The 23,818-nt window shown below is 37.2% G+C and overlaps 1 protein-coding gene across 13 annotated transcripts in view; it reads right to left on the bottom strand.

Moving 5' to 3' along the window:
• TRIQK (triple QxxK/R motif containing) overlaps positions 1-23,193 on the bottom strand; it is an 84,485-nt gene extending 61,292 nt beyond the window's left edge. For 5 of the 13 annotated variants that reach the window (XM_026013487.2, XM_026013541.2, XM_026013527.2 and 2 more), the window contains exons 1-2: positions 23,064-23,187; positions 11,043-11,202 (exon numbers count right to left, since the gene is read on the bottom strand). The gene's annotated coding sequence lies outside the window, so the exon portion shown is untranslated. Of the gene's footprint in view, positions 1-11,042; positions 11,203-23,063 lie in introns of those variants that run through there. The other 8 variants (XM_026013500.2, XM_026013551.2, XM_072734338.1 and 5 more) reach the window with 5 other exon arrangements.
• Between the last annotated feature and the right edge of the window lie 625 nt (positions 23,194-23,818).

Genomic DNA, 23,818 nt, shown 5'->3' with positions numbered 1-23,818 from the left:
CTCCAGTCATAGAAATACCTACTCTTGCACCCATAGGAAGCATGGCTCCTCCCATCACCTCCAAGATCCTAATGATCCCACAGTATACAGTGTGAGATCTGACTTCTCCAACAACAATCTGAAAAGCACATGGACAGTAACATACCATGAGATGAGTTTTAACAAATGAGAAACAAAAGATAGGAAGATGTGGGCAATACATTTCTTTCTCTTCCTCAGTTCAGCTACAGTTGACCTCTGAACAACGTTGGGGTCAGGGGTACCAATCCACCACACAGTGAAAAATCCATGCATAACTTTTAATTCTTCCAAAACCTAACTACTAACAGTTCATTATTATATGGAAGACTTGCCAATAATATAGTCAATTAACACATATTTTGTATATTGTATGAATTATATATTGTATTCTTATAATAAAGTAAGCTAGAGAAAATGCTGTATTTATTGAAAAAATCTGTATATTTTAAACACATAGTTCAAACTCATGTTATTCAAGGGTCAACTATAATTGGTTCTGTACAGCATGTCCAGAGATTTCCCACTTAACTAAACAAAAGTCTATGTTTTCTATTTGAAGCCATGGCCAGCTTAATAACCACCTTGTATTCACACTGGTTTTCTTTTTTCCATTATTCTCTCATGCCCCCCTTGTATTGCACTCAGCTTAACCTGTACCTCAAAATATGTTGTCCAATGACCTTATAAGATATTACATTACTATACTTCTCTCACATCATTTCCTAAATATATTACAGCTTTTTGCAATTAACTGGGATACTCTGTGGTTTCTCAAAAGAGTTTTGAATGTCCAGTAGAGACCCAGAGTAACTTTGCCTAGAAATTCATAAGCTGCTTTTTAAAAATAGAAATCTCAGTGTGTGGATTCTATGTGTCTATTCTGTTTTAAACCCAGGTAAGAAAAAAGTATGGTAATATGGCAGAGATGTAGGAAGTGGTGTGTCAAATGTAAATACAAAAATGTTGAGTAAAGCAAGAAAGACTTGGTATTAGCTACAGAAATAATGAGGTGATCTTGGAGCACATAATAAATCAAAATTTGAGTGTGGGAATCTATGATTATGATGAAATATAACTTCTATGATTATGGTACATTAAATGGCAAAAGAAGTTTCACGGATTTAATTAATGGCTGTATCAGCTGACTTTAAAATAGGGATATTATCGAAGTGGGATTCACTTAATAATAAGAGCACTTTAAATCGTGATTTAGAGGTCATAGTCAGAGAAGTTAGAGAGATTCAATCTGAAAGGGATTTGATACATGAGAAACTCTCCACTGCTGGATGAGGCCATGTGGCAAGACATATGAGTGGCCTGAAAGAGGTCACTTAGCTAAGAGGAAATGAGGACTTCAGTCCTACATCCACAAGAAACTACATTTGGCAAACAGTTTACATGAGTTTAGAAGTAGATGATGCCACAGAGCCCTAAGCATCATGGTTGGCATTTGATTTAAGGTTTATAAGATCAGGAAGAGAGAACTCTCAATCAGGCCACGCTGGACTTCTGACCCACAAAACTGGGGCTAATAAATGGTTGTTGCTTTAAGCCATTAAGTTTATGGTAATTTGTTATGCAGCTAAAGAAAACTAATTAATATATACCTGGAATGGGTCACCTGATAGGTAATTATTGATTCAGTTAAACATAGCTATACAAGTTATTACTAGTAACTATTTTTAAACACAAAATAATGTGTAATTTTAAAAAACCCTTTCCTAAACTATATTTTTATTAATAAGTTAAAATGTCACTACATTAACATATGTTTTTAGGGGTGCCTACATGGCTCAGCAGTTGACCATCTGCCTTCGGCTCAGATCGGGATTCCAGGGTCCTGGGATCAAGTCCTGCATCAGGCTACCTGCATGGAGCCTGCTTCTCCCTCTACCTGTGTCTCTGCTTCTTTCTCTGTGTGTCTCTCATGAATAAATAAATAAAATTTTAAAACACAAACAAACATGTTTTAATGGTTTTTATTTTAGGATCAATTTTTATTCTACTGTAAGGCAGCATTAGTACTCTGCAAGTTTTCTCTCTTTCCCACTGGCCAATTTTCAACAGTGTTGATAAAAATCCTCCTCCAGATAAATTAACATTTTGCAGGACGCCTGGGTGGCTCAGCAGTTAAGTGTCTGCCTTCTGGCTCAGGTCTTGATCCTGGAGTCCCAGGATGGAGTCCCGCATAGGGTTCCCCGCAGGGAGCCTGCTTCTCCCTCTGCCTGTATCTCTGCCTGTCTCTCTTTGTGTCTCTCATGAACAAATAAAATCTTTAAAAATTAATTAATTAATTAGTTAATTAATTAACATTTTGCCTCTGAACCAGGTCCTCTAGAAGTTATTTCCAAAAGAGAATGATTATTGTCAGCTGTTTGCTATTTGCCCTCATGAGCAAACAGAATAATGATCACATGTTTAAAGGCCACAAGCACAGGAAATACATAAATGTTTTCTGAATTTAAAAAGTCAATTATTTTAATATAGTTTATAAATATACTTTATTTCATTTTCTCTTTATAAATATACTTTATTTCATTTTCTCTCGTACACTGTTACTTCTATATTTATATGATTAAACATAGCATCTCCTTCAGTTATGTCATATAAGAGTTCATTTTATTTCTGCCCCTGCCATTTGTATCTGAACTTATATGTCATTCAGAAATATAAGGTACTGGTTGAAAAAACATCTTTTCACCTTTATTATTTTCAAATAATTTGAAAAACATACTTTGAATCTCTTGGCTAAAAAACTAGAAAATGAATATAGACAACCCCAGTCACATGGTCCTTAAATGCTCACTCATATAGGTATCCATTGGGAACATGTAGTAATAACAAGAAAACCCGGAATAGTGACATGCATGATTTTTATTTGCACAATTTCATACCCTCTGTAGAATCACTTGCTTTGTTACATGGTGAGAAGACAAAGCAACAAAATGCTAACTAACATCTTTCACTGTTTCATGTCGATTTGTTTCTTAATTTGAAAATTGCATTTAAATTTCTACCAAACCTACCTTAGGCAAACATTCCTGCAAGGAAAGAACGGCATTTGTGCAATGAACTGTTATACTAGCATGAAAAGCATTCCTTATGAAAAGACAAATAAGTGATAACCAACAAAGAATTCCCATATCCTTCACTTAACACTTTTAACTATGAGTATCATTATAGTGAATAAGAGAATAATAAAAGATTTATAACAAATGGAACTGATAAAAATCAACTAAAGATGTTCGTATTCTACATAATAAGAGATAAAAGTGATAATTTTGTGAATTAAAGATTGAAGTTTACAGGATTTACTCAGAAAACAGAAACTCTCTGGAAAAAAACTATCTGCACTGGTAACAGTTTATTTCAAAGATTTAGCAAATATGCTAGTCTTCATGATGCTAAAATAAATAGTTTAACTATAAGTGCTGAAAGACAGGCAATACAAACTTTTTAAAAATATTTTATTTACTTATTTATTTGAGAGAGAGACAGCACGAGCAGGCGAGGAGGAGCAGAGGGAAAAGGACAAGCAGGCTCTGTGCTGAGTGTGGAGCCTGGCACAGGGCTCTTGCCCATCACCCTGAATCATGACCTGTGCTTAAAACAAGAGTCAGATGCCTAACCAACTGAGCCACTCATGCATCTCAGGCAATAAAAACTTTCAAATAAAAGTTTTGGTTTCAATTGTTAAAAAGAAAAAATATATAAGTCTGACAATCATAATTTGCATAAAACTTCATATTCAAGAAGATAGTGGAGCTTGTTTTAATTTGACAAGCAAGCTGCATAAATTATCTCTAATAAATCAGTAATAACATTTATTCACAATGAATCAATATATTTACTACAAAGACACCCTTCTTTATGAAAAACTGTGTAGGGATCCCTGGGTGGCGCAGCGGTTTGGCGCCTGCCTTTGGCCCAGGGCGCGATCCTGGAGACCCGGGATCGAGTCCCACGTCGGGCTCCCGGTGCATGGAGCCTGCTTCTCCCTCTGCCTGTGTCTCTGCCTCTCTCTCTCTCTGTGACTATCATAAAAAAAAAAAAAAGAAAGAAAAACTGTGTATATGTGGGTGCATATACAGGACAAATATGCACAAAGATTTTGGGTGTACAGCATATTCATTTTAGTGTTACCATGTGCCCAAAGAGATAGTTCCATGTATTAAGTTTAGATCATAAAATAAAATTAATTTTTAATTAAATTATTTTTTAAAATGTCTAAACTATGCCACAGAAATGGTCCAGCAGCTTCTATTAAAAACCGAAGCAAAGAATAGAAAATAAAAAAGAAAAATAAATATTAGATGTTAAAAAAAAACATTAAAAAAAAAACCCTTAATTTCCCAGTGAAAAAGATGCTCTGGGCAGAAAGAAAATGACTAAAATATCAAAATAGAAAATTAGAAAATGGTTTGTTTAATAAAACAGGCCAGCTCTTAATAAAAATCTACTATACTTCCTAGAATACTTTGATGATATGAAAATGATGAGTAAATTATTTTTCAAGTGTGATGTATCTAGGAAATAGATCAGCGAAACAAAAAGAGTAATATCATCACAGCATACAAACAGAAAATTCACATATAGAAGGAAAAAATCACAGTTTACATTGCATTCATGTTTAAAATCAAACATCACTTTTTCACATTCTGAAGATTCCCCCCACCCCCCAAATATGGAAAGAAAAACAAGCCAGGGCTTTAATATAATATTTTTTTTCCAACCTGGAACAGCTGCAAAAAACAAATCTTGCTGGAGATAAGCTTGGTTATAAATATCAACATTCCCTTTAAATAAGGGAGTCCAGTTTTCATACCATCTGCCTCTTTCTAAAAGGGAAAAAAAAACATGAAAATCATAAACTAGGACATCCTCTTTCAAATAAGGCATTTAAAAATGAATGTAGTAAAAAGGCTATGAACTGCTCTGAGCCCCTGCCTTTAAACTTACCCTGTTTAGCTCAGATCAGAAAACAGGATTTCATGAAAGTAAGCAACTCTTAGTCTATGAATAAAGTCCCTAAAGCAATTAATAAAGAAAAAAATCTTCTCAAACTTGTTCACATTTATTAGCCATGATCATGATTTCTGATGGGACCACATTTCTCCATAATGCATCATACTCCTTACTGTTCATTTTTTAACTACATTTGTCACTTTAGTTACCTCTACTTTTTCCAAAACCTTTCTACAGCCTGTTCCAAAGACTTTCATGTTATCTTTTCTATACAAAAATCTAGTTACTAACAGAACTGGACTTTTCTTTTAATACAGATTCTATCCTTTGCAGAAATCTTTCCAATGCCTCTCTCAACACAGTGGTCTTTTTATATGCAAGTTTGAATTTTATCTTAAAACCGTCTTTCTTCTTTTGCCCTTAATTATTTTTCATTCTTTGTTAATGACCTTGTGATTGAACATTTTAATTTTTCACTGTACCACATCATTACTACTTCAATAATGAAGTCCATAAACCATATCCATTATTTAACTCCTTAAAGCATTCACAAGAGAGAATTAATGAAAGATGGCCTACCAAATAGAGCGGTTCAGAGTGGTCTACTGGAGATGCATACATAAAGGAAGATCCTGTATAGCAATACTAAGATCGCTTAAGAGAGAGTAGAAGAACCCCAAGACACAGAGAAATGGCGTCCTGTATTCTAACAATATATGTAAATGTTTAGTCAATTCCTGGAATTACAGTGGTAGGATTCTGAAAAGCTCCTGTAACAAAAGCACCTAGGGAGCCCCGGCATAATTCAATCTCATATTTATTCTTGCCCTTCCTCTTTTTTCTCATGCACACATAAAGACACACCAATAGAGCTGAACAAAGAGAGCAAAATTGAATCTTCAACCATGAGCATTTGCAGTTATTTTAAGGTGCTAAGACCACACTTTAATGTGTCCTTCATAGGAAAAATATGTCCGAAGACTTTTTTTTCTTTTTTTCCAATTCACTTTCCTTCCATTTTAGCCACAGACCACCCAGGTCTGTAATTATACAAAACAAAGTTCTTTTACAAATGGCAAATGACATTTAATTGCTTTCTTGGAATGCTGCATCTTCAGTGTGTAAGGAGGGAGGAAAGGGAGAGATGTCTTCAAGATAATGGTCAATAATATTTAATCTCAAATTAATTATTTAAAATAAATGACAATCAATATTTCATCCTTTTCATGATTTGATGTAAGCACTATAAAACAATAGGAATAATTAGACTATCAATGTTGCAACAGAAAAGTTGTTTTTCCTTAGTTCTATCAACTATTTGAAAATATTAAAAAGGCTTTTTAGTATCAAATTTACTCTGTTTATTTTCTGAATTCCCTCCATTAGAACATAGTACCACAAGAGCAGGGATCTTTGTTTTTATATACTGAAATCCAAAACAATTAGAAAACTGTGGCACATAGTAGACACTCAATACACGTTATTGAGTAAATATTTTTCAGAAGACAGTTGTGTTAACTTAAATCACCCATATTTTATGGTTATTGTAAAAAGTTAAAAACACCTTGAGGTTTAAAATATAACTATTAATTCTCTATCTCTTATAGGAATATGAGCCTGATAAAAGATGGAGTAACTTTTCTCTATTTTAACTTAAATCACCCATATTTTATGGTTAGTTATTGTAAAAAGTTAAAAACACCTTGAGGTTTAAAATATAACTATTAATTCTCTATCTCTTATAGGAATATGAGCCTGATAAAAGATGGAGTAACTTTTCTCTATTTTAACTTATTTCCTTTCTGGTTCTATCATTTTTTACTTATTTACCAAACTAAGCTCATTTACCATTTTTAAAATAGGCACAGTAAGAATACCTCTCCCATACAGCTGTTGTGAGCACTCAGTTAAATAGCTAAAGATACAAAGTACTTAACATGGCGCTTCTCACACAGTAAGTGTTCATTAAATGTTATTAGTATCATTACGTCATGCTGTCATGCCGGTTTAATTGGTTACTCACTGTTGAGGTTACCACACAGTCCAAATGGCTTTTATAAACAAAAAACACAACCTGAACTTGATGACCTCACATTCATTTAAAAAGTCAATGAGTTCCTTTATAGTTCAAGGTTCTTAGAGTATGAGAATGGTCTCAGGATATACTATACTTATACTAACCTAATTACATATAAATTATACACTTGTCTGCTACTATTTGATCTCCTATCTTCTATTATCAGCTAAATGGCTTCAACAAAAGTATCCGTGGATTAACTTTTAAGATGCCAAATTACATAGGCTGTTTTATTCTCGGCAAATCTTGGAAATCCTGGATTGAGAGAGTACCACTTTCATGCTTACAGTATATGCACATAATCAGTACTCAAAAATACTTTGTAAAATGGTTGGCTTCTAAACAAACAGGCTTAAACACTTCTCTCCAGTTTTAAAACTGATAACTGTATCTCTAAGTTGTACTAAGTTTATATATGTGTGTGTGTGTATATATATATATATATATATATATATATAAAGTTAATATACCTATATCGATATCTGTATGTATCTATATTCCCACTACATGCATTGAGCAGGCCAGTATGGGTCCCTAGGGAAGTACCCTGCTATTAGATAAAACTGGTTCTGTCATCCAGGCCTCAAAACTTTAATTTGCAATAATAAATGTAGCTCCCAAATATCTTAACCATGGGTCTAATACACCACGGCAAACAAGAAACATGAGTTTGAAATATCCTTTAAATTATAGAACATTCCAAACCATGTCTTCTAAACCTTTAAGAAAAATATCACAAGTATTCCAATCATTTCTCTATCTTCTCTTCAAAAATTAAACTTCACTGTCACATTACACTACTTTATTTGAAAGTGTATCATAAAAGAAGGATTTTACAAAAGCACTGGATAACTACCTCACTAATTTTAGAAATTTGTATTCCCTCTGTTATGAAATGATTGGGTCCTTATTATCACATTAACCAAAATTCTGGGGCTGGAGCTAGATTATATCTCATGAGTCCCTCTAATGGAAGTAGTATACCCAAAAGTCTTTTCAAGTGTACATTTTGAATTATTACTGAACTCTAAACAATTTAAAGAAAAAGCAACTGAGCTTCCCAAAGCAATTTTTGCAGTAAAATGTATAATCTGATTTTTTTTCAAGTACATAATAACACTTCCCAGCAACTTCTCTGCTCCAACTTGGCGGTATGTCCCATTTGACCCATTACAACTTGCAGGGCTCTCCTAAAGTCTTCCACCCACCTTCATTTTATTCTAGGCACATGAGCTGGTTCCCCAAGCCGCAAAGAATATACGGATCACTAGGTAAGAACCGCACACTTACAAGCCTACTCTAACTCACTCTCTCACACACCAACATACACATTTATATACATAGCAAACACTCGTAAATCCACACACACATGCTAAGGTATGAATACTGTTCATGCCATTACCTCTACTATCATCTCAGTGGACTAAGTGTCCTTTTTTCTACCAAGGCCCCCTCGGTGCCCTGGAGTCCACCACTTCCATGTATACACTTTTCCTGCCTTTTTACCCTTTGTTCTGCTCCTTTATCATTTCTCTGTCATTGCCTTCGTCTGGAGTCTCACCAGCATTACTGCATTAGTATCATAATTGGTTTTGCTGTCTCAGGTCTTGCTCCCCTCAAACCATCCCCCACACTGCTTCTAGCATAATCTTCCATAAATTAAGTTTAATCAGGAAACTTCCCTGAAGTATATTATATCATTCGGTGTTTCCCTATGTCCTTTAGGATGGAGTTCCAATTTCATAGTTTGATGTGATCTAAACCCTGTTCTCCCTCCAGTCTCTACCTGTCTTAACCCCACACCAACACTGTGCTCTACTTTGAATTACATACAGTTCCCTGAAATTATCACACAACATAACAGCTTACTGCCTTTGCTCATGCTCCTCCCCTCTCTGAAATACTTTCAAGTACTTCTTACCTGGATATCTTCTACTCCTTTAAAACAGTAGAAAGGTATAGCAGTCATTAATTCTACTCACATATCTTCCAATTTTTCTTTCCCTCTGGGTAGAGATGATATTGCATTTCACAGTCCTCGTTTTGAAATTTGTTTTGACCAATAAAACTCTACATGCCAGTACATAATTAACCACTCTCTTCCCATTGCTGCACCTGGATCATGGAAGTACATGAGCCTTCCTATCAACACATTTTGGACATGTAATCTGTATGAGAAACAAACATTTGTTGTGTAAAGACATTGAATTGGGATGTTTGTTCCTACAGCATAACCTAGGCTATTCCAACTGATCAATAAAAATAAAAATAAAAAGTTACCTTTTTAAAGAAGCCTTCCATAAGCCCAACACACTCTGACTCAAATGCTATTTCCTCTCCGAGTGATGACAGCAAGGTATTCATACTCTTATCACAACACTACAGAGTAGTGAGATGGCTGCTGTGACCCCCCCACCGCCCTTCAAAAGATATTTCTGAGGACAGGACCTGTGTATTTCATCCCTACATCGTCAAGGCAGCTCTCAGGCAAACAGGCTTCAGCAATGGAATGTGGAAGGGCCCATCGGGAGACCCACCTCAAAATGCCCAGAGGCCCTAACTGACCGATGGGATACTTACAATTAGGCACAGAGACCAGAAAAGAGAAGTCCATCCGATGGCATACCTCCTCCCCTTCCCCCTTTAAAAACAGCCTCTTTGCAGGCAACCTCACCTCTGCTGTTCTGCTCACCACTCCCTTTCAGTGTATTCAATAAACGTCTGGCTCCTTTGTTCTGCCCCAGGTGATTCTTTCACCTCCTGTGCCATGACATCATCACCTCCATCAGATGGAGACACACTCCATTTAGACACCACATGTGTGGTCACCAATCAGCCTCATGGTTAAATGCTTAAAAAATGTTTGCTATATTAACTAGTGGTTCATTCATTCGCTCATCAGGGACCAAGGATGACTCCAGTTGCTAGAGATGGAGTAAAAGAGAACAAACAAATACACCTGCCCTCATAGGAACCAATACTCTTGTGAAGAACAATGTCATAAGCAACACAACTAAGTATTAAATATCCAGTTTATTATATCGTATTAAATGCAGAGTAGAAAATAGAGAGCAGGGATATTTGGGTGGTGACCAGGTAAGACCTCATTTAGACAGTGATCTTCATAATAAAGACCCAAAAGAAAGTAAATAAATTGGCTATGCAGATACCTAGGGAAGAGTAATTCAATAGAGGGAATAGTATAAAAACCCTGAGATGGGAACACGTCTGGTATGTTCAAAGAACAACACAGGAGCCAGTATGGCTGAGCAAGTGAGTGATTAGAGATGAGATTAGAGCAGTAACAAGGAACCATCTCTTGCAGAGACCTATAGGCCAGTTTAAGAGCTTTAGCTTTTATCTTGAGTGAAAGAGAGAGCCATTGAGTGAAAGAGTTCTGAGCAGAGGAAGAGGTGGAAGAGGAGAGCAGAAGATAAGGTCAGAGATGTAATGGGGGCTCATATGCTTTGATTGGATAACATATTTTCTCTTCCCACAAAACAGGTGAAATGCAAATATACCCATTAATCAAGAAAGATTAAAAGTGACATTGAATGACATTTTATGATGATCCTAATCTGTTCATTACTTACTGTATAGGGACATTGATTATAATCTATGTATAATTACTAAAATATAGTGATGTACCAAAGTATCATAGTGTATCAAACATAAGAGAGATGAAGTATTTTATGGAGGACCAAATCCTAATAGACAACTAATAATACTAAACAATTTAAACAATAAGTCAGATATAGATTTATAGCTCTTCAGACCTTGCTTTCCTTACTTGGATTTGCCCAAATGCCACAAAACAAATGTAAGTAAAAATATACCCCCATCTTCCTTAAGAAAGAACCACATTCCAAACTCAAGTTCACTGCCAGAAGCAAACAAACCAAAACAAGAAAAACAAGTGAGAGAAAACAAACCACAAGTCAAAACACCTTTTGCCAAATGTTAAATCAAATAAACACACCTTGTGCTGTGTCCTTGATGCTGCCAAGTCTGAACTCTGGAGAGCTGCCAAGGGGTAAGATGTTTCCAAAGGCGAGATCTTTACTGAGGAAGCTGCGCTTGCATTCCTGGCAAATTCAATTCCAGATACCAATAACAATGCTCTTGGTTGCTTTTTCTTACTGGAATTCGAAATAGAGTATATGGAAACATTAAAAATGGATGACCTCCAGTGCCCTAATACCCACAAAATAAAATCACTGCGGTAGCATTTTCCAAGAGGTGTTTCTGGGTTTGCTAAGTCTGTTCTATATTCAATTGAATTAAGTTTCTTTGGTCAAATATACTCAGAAAATGTTGTATACTGTGTCCCTTTTTCACAGCGCACATCTTCAAAAAAAAAAAAAAAGATTCTGAGAAATTCTGTACTAAGTCTATTTAATTTACTTAACCCAATGTCTCTGAAATGTATTTAATTAAAGACCCCCTTTCCACTGTAATAAATAGTAACATTATTTCTGCAGATCACACTTCAAGAATAGTTCATTGCATAGTGATTATCTGAAAAGTAGTTAGAGATGTGTTCACATAATTTTAGAGTTGAATATGATATAAAGGGACCAATTTGAATTTGTTCTCTGTTATTGTAATTTATACAGTATTGACCTATAAAATTATTGTATTTATTTAACCTTAAATGTTTAAATATGCTACTTTCTAAACTAAATGCCCATTAAAAAGCAACACAAAAATAATCAAATAATATATGATTTATTCATTTTTTGTTCAGCAACTATTTACTGAATACCTATTATGTGCCAGGCACTGAACCTACCTCTAGCTTTATGTTGCAATTGCTCTTTTATAGATAAGAGTATCAAGTTTAAATGGTTCTTAACCACTTTCTCATAATAATAACACCAACTCAAAATCTAACCCCAAGCATTTAAGAACACAAGTTTCACTAATTTTAATCATATTGTTAAAAATAGCTTGCAATCTTTAGGCTGTTTTTAAGTAGTGATAATAATCCAGCTCAAGCATGATAATATGAAAGCATAGTCTTTTTAAAAAATGATGCTGCAGAAGAATAAAATGGAAGTCTTATGTGGAAAAAAAAAAGGCAAAAAGACAAATTAAATTTCCTTACTCTCTACAGTCCACTGCCAGTCCTTGAAACAGGCAGAGTGACTTTCCTTTAGGAGCTCAGCTGCCTTGATGCGAACACTTTGCTAAGGGCAAAAGGCAATCTTAGCCTGACCCCCAGGATCCTGTAAGTCCATTTTAATATATAAAAATTTCTTTGGAAACTTCCTTCATCTCTACGTCCTCGCAGGATACATGTTAGCAATCATCCCCCAAGTATATGACCCAATGATATACACTGGAAGGGTCTCATGACTAAGATTTTATTAGATAGTAATAAATGACCTTTTCCCAAACAAGAGCTAGCCCCCTCAAGGTCCTGGAAATGTTGCTTCCAAAGTTCCTTAGAGACTTATGCCGTCCCTAACCAACTCTCATCTTGAAAATTGGGATATAGTTGGCCACTGCTCATGACCCCAGTGCAGCTATTTCTGCCCAAAGGTCCTAACCTTGTGCTTTAATAAAATCACCTTTTTGGACCAAAGATGTCTCAAGAATTCTTTCTTGTCTGTCGGGTCCAAATCTTAACATCTTTCCTACATCAAAGTATTGTTTCATACAATACACAAAAATTAACTCAACTCAAATGAATTATAGACTTAGAAGTAAATACTGAAATTTAAAAATTCTTAGAAGAAAACAGAGGAGTAAAACTTCGTGACCTTGGGTCAGGCAACAGTTTCTTAGAAACAACGCAAAACATACAAGCCACTATGCAAAAAATAGGTATATTGCACTTCATTAGAAGAAAGAAAAACTTCTGTGCTCCAAAGTACATGACCAACAAAGTGAAACGACAACCCACAGGAAAGGAGAAAATATTTGCAAATCATATATCCAATATGGGACTTACACCCAGAATAATGAAGAACTCTTACAACTCAACAGTAAAAATGCAAATAATCCAATTTTTAGAAGGGCCAAGGATTAAATAGAGATTTCTTCAAAGAATAAAAACAAATTGCCAACAAGCACATGCAAAGATGCTAAATTTCATTAGTCACTAGCGAAATTCAAATCAAAACTACTTCACTAGACAGACAATATAAAGTGTCAGTGAGGATTAAGGGAAACTAGAACCTTCACACACTGCTGGTGGAAAAGTATAATGATGCACAGCCACCTTTAAAACCATTTGGCAGTTCCCCCCAAAAAACATAAAGTAAATCATATGACCCAGCAACTCCAATATTTACCCAGGAGAAATGAAAACATATGTCCACATAAAAACTTGTAGATGGATGTTCATACCAGCATTATTCTTACAGCCCAAAAGTGGAAACAATCCATGATGAATAGATAAGGAAAAGTTATATAACCATACAATGGAATATTATTCCACCATAAAAAGAAATGAAATCTTGATACGTGTTACACCATGGGTGAACCTTGAAAACATTATGCTAAGTGAAAGAAGCCAGGCACAAAACTCCAATTAATACATCATTCCTCTTCTTCTCTTTATATGAAATGTCCAGAATGAGAAAATCTACAGAGATAGAAAATAGATTAACAGTTATGTAAGGCTGAGAGTGAGAGTGGAAGAGATGGGACATGACTGATAATGGGTACAGGATTTCTTTTTTGAGCTTATCAAAACATTCTAGAATTACATAGTGGGGATAGTTGTACAACTATGTAAATATGCTACAAAACTACTGAATTGCACACTCTAAAGTAATAAACGTAATGGTTGTGAAATACATTTCAATAAAGCTGTTATTATGAGAGTCACAAATAATAAATATATTTATAGTCCTTAATCTAAAATGTTTGGTCCAGTTGTGTCTTGAAGGTTTTTAGATTCCAAAGAGGGAATATGTCCCATTTACTATAATTATGTAACTCTCCTGGAGCAAAGCAGGATCAGTATATTAGTAGTTCATAACAAAATCTTATCACTATTGACACTGACTAGGCAAGTAAACAACACTACATAAATAGCCCCACGTCATTTTAAATATGGTTATGCCACAACTGAGTTTATGTAAAACTTGGAGAAAAACTTATTTTGCAGAACTTTTTTTTATTTTTTCAGAACATTAGGATTTTGAAAATATGACTAATGGGTGTTGGGCCCTTATTAATGATGACGATTAATATTAGCAACAATAATCTTATCAGCAGTCCCCATTTACTGTGCTTTGTATGTCATACATATGATCAGAAAGAAATTCTCATAACATGCCTATGGGATAAGTACAATTCACTCCAACTGGGAAAGATGAGTTTCCTAATGATTAAGTGACTTTTCCAGGCACACACAGTTAACAAAGAAAAGGGCAGAAATTTGAATGCAAATCTATCTGATCACAGAGCACACTGGCTTTCTTCTACAGTGCAGAGTATGTTCAGATAATCCCTCTGAGATGTAGACTTCAAATCTATAAAATGGAGTAAAGAACACTTTTATATATATCACAGATTATTGTAAGGATGAAATAAGATCATTATTATGAAAACAATGTAGCAAATATAAAGGTCCATGTAAGTGTGAGACAATATTACCTGGAAAACTACTTTTATTACTATATCTAAATCAATGTTTATAGTGAGATATAGTTTTAGTCAGATTCTTTACAGGTGTTCAAAATAAATATGCTTATTTTATCAGAAGAAATGCTAAGCATTAAATATTTTTTTTAAATATCTAAGAAAAGAAAATCCAAATGTTCAAGTAGTCCATAATTAAACATCTATCTCTAGTTTTTTTGTTTTGTTCTTTAAATATTTTATTTATTTATTCATGAGAGACACAGAGAGAGAGAGGCAGAGACACAGGCAGAGGGAGAAGCAGGCTTCCTGCGGGGAGCCTGATGCAGGACTGGATCCCAGGACCCCAGGGTCACAACCTGAGTCAAAGGCAGAATCTCAACCACTGAGCCATCCAGGCACCCCATTTCTAGTTTTAAAAAGGTTTTATAAGCCACATATAAAACTGGAACAGTGTGCAAACATACATTGTTTGATTTTAAGGTAGTTCTGTGTACCCAGGAGAGGCCAGATTATTATTATTATTATTTGCTTTACAGGCAACTTCTTAATATTTTGAAAACTTAAAATTATTTGATTTTATTTAAAAGCCTGCTCACAAAATTATTTGATTTTATTTAAAAGCCTGCTCACAAAATTTACATACCATATAAATTATTAAGATAATTAGGGGATTGTGTATATATCCTCCCTCAAGGAAACTTTTATTACAAATGGGACATAGGGGGTATAGCCCAATGCTACTTTTGTTCTGTGATGGTATATTCCTAACATTAAAAAAAATTTAGAAAGTGGTGGATTTGAAAAGTTTAAGAGCCATTATTTTAAGATACTGATCCAATTACATTGGCTTCATAGCATGAAAATCTAAAATGGATCCTTACTGCCTATAGATGAAAATCACTTTGTGTGGCATATAACAGCCTTCTCAGCCTGGGCCAGCAGGTCTTTATTGCCTCAACTCCAGTCACTTTTCTTCAAATTGTGTTCTAGCCACTGAATTTCTTTCATTTCCCAACTATGTGACCCTATTGGCAGCTTAGCAGCTTTACAGATCTCATTCTCTTTGCCTTGATGTTACCTTAGCCCCAGCCTCATCTACCTTAAATTCACAGGCATCCTTCAAAACCTCAGTTCAAAGCCACTGTCTCTATATAATTCACCTATAACTGTACCTGCCAAACAAATCTTTGCTAATTAACTGATTGATAACCTAACTTACCTATTGATACAGTACATGCTTATCTCTATAAGCACATAAATTTTTGGCATACAAGAGTAAAACATTGCTATTTCTAATAAGACTGTAATAGCTAACTGAATGTGTTTGGAAATGAAATTCTAAAATCTTTACATGAATATGTTTCATTTAAGGCACAGAGATGAAAAAGTGAAATTCTGGATGATTAAATATGAAGAATAACGGACTTGTTTTTAACGCCGGTCCATAGAAGACCAAAGAAATGCTGGGATAGATAGAACACCAAAGGGCAATTACTTAGTAAATTTGGCTACCTTGAAATAATAAGAAAATTCCAATCTATATAAATCCAAAGTTTATGGTTTAAAGTTTATAGGGCAGGAGTTGCAAACTTTTCCTGTAAAAGGCCAGATCATAAATATTTACGCTTTGAAGGTCAAGAGGAAAAATCAAATTATAACTGTGTCACAACAATCTGTAGTGCTCTGAGCCATGCAAAGCAATACAGCAACACATCTGCATATCTGCTGCAATCATTCAATTCTGCTGTTTTAGCACCACATATGCTATGTCAATAAATGGGTAGGTGTGTTCCAATAAAACTTTATTTATAAACAAAATTTGAATTTCATATGTTTACATCACAGAACATTGTTTGTTTTTTCCAACCATTTAAAAACATAAAAACTCTCCATAGGTCATGGACCATACAAAAACAAGCAGTGAGCCAGATTTGGGGAGCCCGTGGATCATAGTTTGCGATGAATGATTTAGGTATATTTTAAAATCTGTTCATATTCTTAAATTACCAGGTTTCACTGCCAGCATAAATAAATTGGAAAATCACAAAATGTTATTCAAATCTAGATTGTTGTTGCTGAATTAACTTTTGCATTATACATCTTCTCATACAAGCAGTTTTTTGCATTTGCAATCATTTTTTAACTCGACTTAACAAAATTATTTAGAGCTACATCTATATTCTAGAACCCTAGGATATACCATTAGCTGTTTTTTTTAATATGCCATGACTTTTACATTTATATTATTTCATTTTCTAATAAATTGTTGTAGGTCTTAAGTTCTCCCCCCATCCCCATCCCGAATCCAGAAAAGCAAACAAGGTGTAGTTCAGGGTCTCTTATAAACTTAGGAATGGTTTTCTGCTGTCATCACACAAGAAATACAAATTACATAGATTTAACAACAACAACAAAAAACAACATAAACAAAAAACTAAAGATGCCGCTCTATTGTCTTCTGATATTTACTGCTACAGAATAGGAGTCTGGGACCAGCCTAATTTTTGTTTCCCGACAGTATATGCTATCTTATTTTCTTTCTAGATATATGAAAAATGTTTTTATCATTATACTAATTTGAAATTTTTTTGATATTGTGTCTCTTTGAGTTGTCACATTTTATATGTTCTTTCTGCATCTATATGCCTTTTTTAACTCAGAAAAGTTTTGTTTCCTGTTACCTCCTTGCTTTTTTTTTTTTTTTTTTTCCAAAATCTGTGTACTCTTCTTTAGGAACAGTTACCTATATACCAGTCTCTCTTCTTCAGAAACTCCAAATATTCACATAATAGGTTTCATTCTTCTTCCTCTTTATATCACATTTCTGTTCATGAATTCAATATTTACAGAGAACTTTCGAGTCTATTTTCCACACTGATTAAACTTTCTGCAATAATACCAATTCTGTTTTTTACTGCTCCAAATATGGAATTTTTAATATGTCATTGTGGGAGGCAGAAAAATATGCCCCTCAAAGATGTCCTGTCCAGGTCCTGATTCCCTAACCTGTGAATATGTGATTACCTGTGAGGATCACATGGCAAAAGGGACTTTATACATGTGATTAAAATAAAGAACCTCAAAATGGAGAGATTATCATGAATTATCCCTGTTGGTCTTTAAAAGTGGATCTTTTCCTGCTATGGTCCGAATAGGATTTGACTACAAAAAAATACAGAGATGGAACGTTACAGGCTTTGAAGGTGAAGGAAGGGGGCCATAAACCAAGGAATGCGAGCATCCCCCAGCAGCAGGAAGGGGGGAGGAAACATCCCCTTCCGGAGCCTCCAGAAAGGAATGCACCCCTCCTAACACCCTGATTTCCACCCAGTGAGACCTATGTCAGACTTCCAAACTACAGATCTGTAAGATGATGAATCTGTGGTTTTTAAAGTCGCTAAATTTGTGGCAGTTTGGTAAAGCAGGAATATAAAACTAATACAGTTCATTTTTAGTTTTTTCGTCTTTTTGTTTTATCTTATCTTCTTATTGTCGCTTAATCATGGTCTCTTCTTTTTATATGGAGTTCTCCTGTCCATAGAGGCCATGAATTCTTGCATGTGTTAGATGTCAAACAATTCCCTCAAATGTTCTTATTTAGCTTAAAACTCTTGATTTTCACAGGTATGCCACTGAATCTTCTGATTACATTTTCTTTGGAGCTGTAGGATTTTGGGGTTCCACTTTATTATCCAGAATATTTGGGCATTGAGAGAGACTATACAGATCATTTCTACGTAGCCCAGTGTTTTCCAAATGTAAGTATGTATGTATGAGGGGTGGATGTTGTGGAGAGAAGAGGCAGAGAATGGACACCTAGGAAATGACAAAATGGAATCAGAAACTGGGTCTTTTTAAAATTATACCTTTCCATCCTGAAAAAAAACAGATATGCCCCTGCCCAGAGACATTCAGTGCTATATTGAACCACTGTGAATAATGAGAATGTGTTATAATGCTCAAGCACATTCTTCATAAAAATGGAAGAATATCACAAATTTTCAAATATGTATATCCACATAAAAGGAACTTGATGCCTGGAACATTGTAACTACCCTCCCTCAAAATAACGTATCTACTGCTGGTGACAAGTCTAAGACTTTCAGACCTGTGCACCTTCTACCTAGTGTAGGTTATAAACTGTCATCCACAAGTAGGATTTTGTCACAGGTATCCACACAATTTGTTATTCTACATCCTGCAATATTTGGATATTTTTAATATCTAAAGTATGTTAAAATGTTTTTTGGGTTAAACCACCTTCCTTTTGTCTTTGTCAAAATTTTAAGTTGTTCAATGAATTAGACTGCACCTACACCACCACATAATACTACTATGGAAGAACTAAGCTTCTTTTTATTCTTGTTGTCATTCTCCATGTTCAGTGGTTTGAAAACCATGAAATTGATAAGATCCTCTCACTTATGGAACTGCCTCCACTTTCTGATTCAACAAAACAGAATTTATTAAGCCTCTGAGTAGAATATTTGTCTTTCTATCATTATTTAACATTTCCACATTAAGAAGCTAGGAAATCATCTTTTCTTTTTCATGAAAATCCATACCTATTTCACTCCTTCATTGCAAAGATACTTAACAGGTGCGTATGAAACAGGTGTGAAAAGATTTAGCTCTAGGATTCTGATCCTTATCTGTTCAATAGAAATGTCTTGAGGATATCAAATATTATAAAATATGTATCACTATTTTCCATATTGTTTTAGACATTCTGGAAGAATGCCAAAAAATTATAATTTTTCTTGGCAATATTTTTATTAAAACCTACACACCTAAAGCTAAATCTATTGATATCAAAAATACGAATACAGAGGAATAAAGATGAGTGGGAAACCTGGCCTAGCCACACGTTTCCATGTGGAGGACTTCCACTGGAACAGTGATTCTCAAAGGAGATGTTTTTGGCATTGGGAGTGGGGGAAGAAAATTCTTCATTGAGCTGGACCTCTACATTACGCAGGGCCCCCATTGCCAGTAGCTTTTAAACATATAGTAATAATCTGAAAACACCTCCACTTCTTTCAAATGACCTGAAGGGATGATCCAGGTTGGAAAATCAGAGCACTAGGTTAACAGTCCCGGCCTCAGATCCCACTCCATATTTGCAGCTTCCCAATAGGAGAGTTATCTGACTGGCGGCTGAAATCCATTGGTCCATATTACTCCAACGGGTAGATATTAGTTATTATAACCCTGAAAATACCAGAGGTGTTCCTTCTTTTACTTCACTTTCTGCCCTGGACCATGCATATCAGTAATTCTGCGTAAATGTAACTTTTCAGCAAACTGAAATTTTCTCTCACTGAAGTCTAGGTTCTGAGAAAAAGAAGGGGATGTAGAAATAGGTGGGAAGTACTCATTTTTGGTCTCCTATTATTACTCCTATTATTACTCCTATTATTACTCCTATTATTACTAGGCATTATGCCTAGTCAGACATTTAGTCATGAAGCTGATATTGTAAATTCCACCTGTCTACAAACTCGAGAAAAAAAGCTATTATCTATTGAGCCCCTAAAAACTTTAACTTCATTAGAATGATTTCCCTAATCAATTTGTCTTCATATGTGCTTCTTATCCAGAAATGGAGTTAAGAAAGGAATAGTTAAATATTAAAGAGTTCAAATAAAATTATAAATGCTAATAAAGAAAACAAGCACTCCTATATACTCTTATGTTTATTACAAAAGCTATAAATGTTTTCTCTTTTCAATGTCTCCCTATCTAATGATAATATCTACTAGATACCCACTTTTATTGGTAAATCTAGGTAAGGAAACCTAGGTGAAGGAAACTTCAGCAAACAAAGTAACTATTTATAGCCTTTTATTTAAATATAGAAATCAGGAAAGGAACCACAGTGCAACCACAATATACCTTAGCCACAGGAAAATTAAAATAGTATAAAAGATAACTCACTTAATTTGAAGAAAAGAGACTTAGGAGTCAGGTCATACTATTCAACTGGAATATCCTAAAAATAATCAGCTTTTCTTTGTCCAAAATGGACTTTTAGGGCAGCCCGGCTGGCTCAGTGGTTCAGCACCGCTTTCAGCCCAGGGTGTGATCCTGGAGACCAGGGATCGAGACCCGCATCGGGCTCCCTGCATGGAGCCTACTTCTCCCTCTGCCTGTGTCTCTGCCCCTTCTCTCTCTTTCTGTGCTTTTCATGAATAAATGAATAAAATCTTTTTTAAAAATGGACTTTTATAGAAAAGATAATGTATCGAATGTTTATCTCAAAATTACAGTTTCACATTTTCTCAAAATATTTGACAATAATTTCTCTTTCCACACGCTTAAATGTAAGAATATCCTTTAAGAGAATGACCAAAGTGCATTTGAAAAAAATTATAGTTTACATGGTTTTGAAAAGACAGCAAAAATTTATCGAGCACTACTAGTTCTTGCTTATTAAATAGTTAAAAAAAAAAAAAAGGAGGGGGTGGTGGGATTGACTTAAAATCTTGAATTAAATTTATGGTAAAATGCATTGTGGAAGAAAGGAAAAAGACCCATTCTGTTCCCAGCTATGTACTCAGTCTCTCTCTGGGTCGAGGCAATGGGGAGAGTGATTTCTTTATCCCTCAGGAAGTTGATCCAAAACAGGATCTTAATCCAGGACCACTTAATGCTTCAAACTGTGTCTTTTTCTCAGGGGGGAGTCATCAGCTTTCCTTGTCTTCTCAAGGTAGTACATGACACCAAAAAGGTCATTCATTTTTGGATCTGAAGGTCATCTTTCCCAATCCTTGCAGGCTAGGTACATACTTTGAAAAACCTAGCGATGTCAATGGGGGGGAAAAAGTGTCGTGCAAGACATTTACGGTGCTACGTAACCAGAACTATCAGAGAATCAATAACAAATAAAGGAGTTTCTTCCCCAATTCTAAATAGCCCAACGATAAGTCACAAGGGAAGTGCGAAAATACTTTAATCTGAATCATCATACTTCTTTGTTGTCTACAAATTCAGATCATACAGACCAAAAGATAAAGTGTAACCAATAATACTTCACATCTGTGTAGATCATTACTAATATGTTCATGATCAATTATTCCTCCTTACTTTTTTAGGAACAAAGGGCACAGTAGCCCCACCTTATAGATGAGAATACAGTTAGGAAGGTTATTGCCCAAGGACAAATATTTCCTAACCCTGCCAGGTTTCTAACTTCTAGGCCCGAAGTCCTCCCCTGCCTTATCAAGCAGCACAAGCTTCCTTCCTTCTTGGGGATTTACACAGTAAGCCTAGCAGAAGGAAGTCAAAGCAGATTTTTAGCTCCTTTTGTGTTTTCTCTCTGCAATGTTTGTTCTGCTGAATCATTTGGGCCCAACTGATAGGAGCCAGGAGATCTCAAGGGGTTATCATCTGTAGTCACCAGCTCACAGTTAATCATTAAATGTGGGTCAATGAAGCAAAGGGGCTGTAGGCGCTGAGTATCACCCACTTTTCCACAGAAGGGTCAAGAAAGGGAGGTCATGGACTGCGGGGACCTGTCCAAACCTGAGTTGCTTCAACTTGTTGAGCTTGCCCCCTGAGCTCAAACGGGCAGCAGCAGAAAAAAAAAAAAAAATTCTAGGTCCAAGAAAGCAGATGTCCGCACCTCCTGTTCCGGGCCATGCACAGGGACACCGACACTGTGGGTTCAGGGATGCACCAAGCAGCAGGCAAAGATGCCCACCCCATCCCACCCCACCGCTTCCTTTCACCTAAAGCCACCCATCACGCTGCCTGAGGCTTTTCCCTGCAAATGTGTTGGTTTGCAGATACTTATTAGGAAGGAAAAGCGGAGGGAGAAAAAAAAAAAAGTAAGGAGACGGGGGGAACACGGAGGAGGGCGCAAGCACTACATACACACCCACAGCGCTGGGCAGCGCGAGAAACGACAGCGAGGTAAGTGACAGCACGAGGGAGCCAATCCCAGGCCCCGTGGGGGAGTAGGCGGGGCTAAAATGTCCAGGGCCCCGCGCTGCCGCCGGACACGCTGGCAGGGCGGGAACCGTGCGTTGCTAAGCAACAGCGGCGGCCACGCCCCCCACCGCCTCTCCTCTGCACCCCCCCTCCCGCGAGCGTCCCGAACGCAGGAAGGGGTCCCTAAGTTAGCACCGTACCTCCTGCGTTTCCCGGGCCTCGGGTTCCCCCCCACGCAGCCCCGTTCCAGAACCTCCGCGCACGCGGCCCGCCCGAGGGCCGCTCTCACGGGGCGGGACGAGCCTTCCTCAAGGCCTGTGGGGGACCCGCGAGCGGGGGGGGGCTCGCTGAGGACGTGCGGCCGCTTCCAGGCCTGGACGCTCCCGCCCCGCACCCCGCCATCCCGCCCCGGGCTTCCCTGGCAGGGCCTCCCCCTCCGGCCCCCCTCGCCGTCGCCGGACACACACACCTCAGCTCAGCCGAGGCGCCCGGGGCGGACAAAGTTGGCGTCCGGCGGCGGAGGTTGCTGTCCACGGTGCTGTCACTCAGAGGAGGGGCGGGACCAGCGGGCCGCGCGGCCCTACTCCCAAGGGGCGGTGCGGGAGGGGGGCGGGGCCCGGCGGAAGGGGCGGGGCCTGGCGGCGGCCGCGCGCGCTGATTGGCCAGCGTGTCTCCCGCCGCCGCCGCCGCGGGTCCCGACCGCCCACAAGCGCGGGCTCTTGGAGCCCCGACCCCGGACCCACGAGGCGACCCCAAGGAATTGGAAGGAAGAACGAAGGGCTGTGACTTGTTTTATAGGCAGAAAACACACGCAGAAATGCGTAATTTCGCTGTTGAAGCCTGGCCACCCGACACGCGCGTGCACGCACTCGGCATCCGCGCTCCCCGGGGGAGCATCCCTGGGAGGAGGCATCGGACACCCCTGAAAACCGCGGGGGGGGCGCTGAAGTCTCTCACCCGAGGTCCGGCAATTAGCGCAACGGGACCCACAACTTGGATGGGGATGAGCTGCCGAGCCAGAGAGTTTTGGGCAAGGGAATGAGTCACACCTTCGCCCAGGTGCCCCTCCCGACCCCCAAGGAGAGCTCCAGGTGCCCGGGACCTCTGGACGATGGGGCGGGGCGCGGGGAGGCTGCATGGATTCATCCTCCAGCCACTGCAAAAGTGTCTGCGCTCATCATCGTTATTATTTTTATTTTTAAGACTGTGGTCCATCAAATTTAA

This window comes from Vulpes vulpes, chromosome 13 (genome assembly GCF_048418805.1).
Source record: "Vulpes vulpes isolate BD-2025 chromosome 13, VulVul3, whole genome shotgun sequence".
Lineage (NCBI taxonomy): Eukaryota > Metazoa > Chordata > Mammalia > Carnivora > Canidae > Vulpes > Vulpes vulpes.
The sequence above is the reverse complement of the archived record's forward strand: the minus strand, read 5'-3'. Positions and strand labels throughout refer to the sequence as shown.